We start from the raw sequence: 4700 nt of genomic DNA on the forward strand, positions 1-4700 counted from the left end.
CACAAAGTATCACAGACATGAAATATGTCTACAGTGCATATATGGCAGTGGTTATGAATCCTGGCTGCAAGGTACAATAGATTCTGCAAGGTTTTAATTTTTTTATTTTATTTTTTGCTACATTATATTTGTCCATATTTGTGGGGTATATGTGAAATGTTATTACATGCATAGAATGTGTGATGATCAAGTCAGTGTAGTTAGGGTATCCTTTACCCCAGTATTATCCTGTCTAAGTGTTGGGTACATTTCAAGTTCTAGTTTAAAAAAATCAAGAATTATTCCAGACTTACTACCTTGTCATCTCCAGGAAAGTGACCTGGAAGTCTTTATTTTGAAAGTATTTTATTATTGATTGTCATGTTTGGTCAGTATTGAGAAACCATGGATATATGCAGTTTTTCTTAATAATCATAGAAATTTGGAGCTGATAGGGATCTAAGATTCATCTAGTCCAATCTGCACATCAGGATCTAAATCGGATACATTTTGCTGTGGTTTTGATTAGTGTATATAATAAAATCAATACATATGTATTTATATGAATAAGAGCTAACTTTTACATAGGTATCTATTCCTGTGTATGTATTTGTGCTCTCACATACACAGGCACACATACACACTACTCCTTCACTGGAAAACTTCACTATGGTAGGTGACAGAGAGGGAACAAATGTGAACGTGAGATTTATTGTGCTTAAATAATTTGCAGTCTGAAAAACATTTACAACCCTAATCACAGTTCAAGGCAATACTACAGATAAAGTGCTGTTGTAGTGCAAAAGAAAAAAATATTAATTCCCACTAATATAGAAAGGATTATATTTATCTGATGTTATCTTTCAAGAAGGAAAAGGCATTTGAATCTGGAAAAGATGAGACAGGAAACAAAAAATATTGAGGGAGCAGAATGTGCCAAGTCACAGGAAGAAAATATTAGTGCTTTATTCAGCAAACATATGCAATGAACGTCATTTGTAGAAATGAAAATTTATCAACTTATTACTTATGATTATCTCTGATTAGCTTATTAATCAACTTATTTCCCATTCATTTTTTCCTTCATTCAACAACTGTGGAATGCTGAAGATGGATTTGTCCTTGTCATAAAGGATATCCATGTATAAAAAAGAAAGAAGGCTTTGGGAGCTGAGGTGGGAGGATCATTTGAAGCCAGGCATTCCAGGCCAGCCTGAGCAACAGAGTGAAATCTCATAATCTTCAAAAACATAAAAATTAGCTGGGAGTGGGGTGTGCCACTGCACATCAACCTGAGTGACAGAGCGAGATTCTGTCCCTAAAACAATAAAATTAAAATTAAAAAATTAAAAATAAAATTTTAAAAAAGCAACAAAGAGCTGGCCATGTGCAAATGGAATTTGATTTACTGTTAAATATTTTGTTACCTAATTTAAAAAAAACTACATTGTATTCCTAAGATAATTCCCATTATTTGGGATATTTTACATTCAAAATTATGGAAATATTTTTAAAGCCATTTTCCAGACAGTCAATGGTAATAACATGAATTTGAGTTAACAGCATGAGTTTTAAAAAGATTATAGTATCTTTGACTTCATTCATAGAAATTTGTAGCACTTTCTGTAAGTTTGATAATTGTCCTCTTCAGTGCTTATTTTTAAACTTAGTGCTTGTTGATATGAAAGAAATAATTGTGCTAATATCACTGGATATTAAACTACTCAAATAGAATCATGGAGCTGGAAATGGGTCATTAGTTCATTTTTTTGGGGGGGAGCGGATGAGAATATATCTTATTCTGAAATTTTGTCTCAGATATACTAGGTGGCTTATATTTGTTGTGTTTTTGTTCTATTATGAAATGTCTATTCATTCTTCAGTTCATACTGCATTAATCTCAAGGAGTAAGTCCTTTCTCTGTCAATTGCTTCCTCAAAAACCTGAAATAGTATCTGATGCCCAGAGATTCAAGCCACAATAGCACATAGGGAATGCTTTCAGTCGTTGGTCTTGTAATAAACTACACTGTTCTTGCTCGTACGCATGATCCAGCTCCCCATATTTGTGCCTCTTTCTGCTGTACTTTTCCCATTTTATAGCGCTCTATCATTGATAGGTATTCAGCTGCTGTTTCTTTTTTTTCTTTTCCTTTTTCTTTTTCTTTTTTTTGAGACGGAGTCTTGCTCTGCCGCCCAGGCTGGAGTGCGGTGGCGCGATCTCGGCTCACTGCATGCTCCACCTCCCTGATTCATGCCGTTCTCCTGCCTCAGCCTCCCGAATAAGTGGGACTACAGGCGCCCGCCACCACGTTCAGCTAATTTTTTGTATTTTCAGTAGAGACAGGGTTCCACCGTGTTAGCCAGGAAGGTCTCGATCTCCTAACCTCGTGATCCACCCGCCTCAGCCTCCCAAAGTGCTGGGATTACAGGCGTGAGCCACAGCGCCCGGCCTCAACTGCTGTTTCTTTCAAAGGTGAGCATGAATGTGCTTTCTCTAAAATTTTGCCTGTCTCAACTCACCAGAATCTCTTCCTGTTCTAATACAAATGGTTCTTTTTCCATTTCTCCTATGAATCTTTGCTATTTATCTTCATCCACACACATAAAAATATACACATATATATTTTCCTCATTGGAGTAGAGTGTATATTCTCCTTACTGAGGGTAGAATTCTCATTTCAGTTATTCTGTTTTACACATCACCTAAAAGAGAGAGTTGCACACATAATTGTACCTTACTGTGTACTTATCAAAGTATTTTTCCCTAATTAAGAATCCCTCAATTTAAACTGTATGCTGGTTATCTTTGCTGGGAAGAGTAAGGAAAAGGGATAGAGTTCTATGCTCTCAATCTGTTTCCTCCATGTGAAATTTCAAACTGAGGACAGTAATAATGTATAGATTACATAGTATATTCTAGGACACTTTTTGTTATCAATTTTAGTGATTCTTCAGTAAATATTGTCATTAATCGCATGTTACCTGAATTCCTTGAATGCAGTTATGGTTTCTAAATCTCGTATCCTGTTTCTTTTTTAAGTAGAAAAAGTGGACCTGCCTTCTATGTATGTGGCATGAACTTTGAGGTTTGTAGCAACGCAAACCCCAACTCCATGAAAGCTGGAATTTCTTAGAAAAATTACAGCTAGTGATGCATGAAGTTCTAATATCTCAACACAGATCCCACATGTTCTTTTCTTTCATTAATCATTATCTTGTGTGAACTTGGGAAACATGGGATAACATAATTTATCCCCCCTCTGACATCCATCCTTATTTTCTTACCATGAAAATGAAGAGATTGGGTAGGTGATTTCTTAGGCATCTTTCATCTCTGAAATTCTAAAAGTCTAATTTTGTTTTTAAGTAACTGCATTGGCGTTAACATTATTATCTATAGAAACTCAGTGACTTCAATTTCAGAGCATGGTTTGCAATTTTTCTCTTCACATTTGGCAATAATTATTTTTCTTTTTTTATTTCAGATGCATAAAATTGATTTAATTCAAATCTTGTTTTTAACATGTATTCACCTTTGGACAATGCATGCTTTCTTAAATTTAATTCAGCTGGAACCTGACAGATGACTTCGGCCTGCTGGCGTGCTCTTTCTGTTTTACCGTTCCATGCGTGCTCCATCCCCCATAGCCATCATCTTGATTTTGTGTTTATCGATCCATTGCTTTTTTATAATTTTCCTGGATATACACATGTATCTAAAAAAATAACGTTTACATTTGCTTATTTTGAAATTTATTAGAAAATATTATTCTGCATGTAAACTTTAGAGTCATTTTTTTGCCCAATATTTTGTTCCTCATATTTAATCATGTTATTACAGATAGCTGTAATTGTTATTGTTTAACACTTCGCTGTGGGAAAATGAAACAGTCTATCTATTCTCCTGTCCATGGCTTATGGTTCCTTCTTGATATTATGATCAGTGCTGGTTTGAATATTTTTGTGTCTTCTAGTGTGTATGTAATCAACTATATAATCCTGGAAAATAATAAAATGTTTTAAACTGATCATTTTTCTCATACATCAACTTCATTTTGGCTTTGCTCAGAATGAATTTCTTAGAAAAAATAGTTACAGTTATTAAGAAAACATTCAAAAATATGCTGATATTTTTTCTAAATTAGAATTTTTTTTGTATATGAAGATATTTCCCTTGAGTTTTTGTTATCATCTGTTTTATTCCTTTGCTTTATTAATGTTTCAAACGAGTCTTTTTTTGGTTTTGGTTTTGTATTAGGAAATCTTACTAAGTTCATTAGAGTTTAATCACTTTTTAGATATTTTCAGAATCATTAACAAGATATCATTGCATTTTTCATGGATTATTTGACAATCATCTAAGTTAACAAGGTCATTTGATGATTGTTAAGACATTTATATGTAGGAGGTATTCCTCTTTACATCTTTGTAGAATTAAGAACCTTATTGTCTTTCTTTTTTTTTTTTAACATAGCACTTAACTAAAGTTAAGTAGTATAATGCGTAAGAACTAGCAATCTGATATCAACTATCTAATGGAATGAGGCAGGAAATAATTTAAAATTAAACATGAGGAGCAAAAAAGAAAAGGAGCAATTTAAAATAAAGAATTAAGACAAGCAGATTCATCAATTATCACTTGGGTACAGTGGAGGAACTGACCTGAGGGCTATTCAATTTAAAACGTTCCATAGGTACTATTGGATCCCTGAAGCAAAA

The sequence above is a fragment of the Pongo pygmaeus genome, chromosome 3 (genome assembly GCF_028885625.2).
Source record: "Pongo pygmaeus isolate AG05252 chromosome 3, NHGRI_mPonPyg2-v2.0_pri, whole genome shotgun sequence".
In the NCBI taxonomy this organism is placed as follows: Eukaryota; Metazoa; Chordata; class Mammalia; order Primates; family Hominidae; genus Pongo; species Pongo pygmaeus.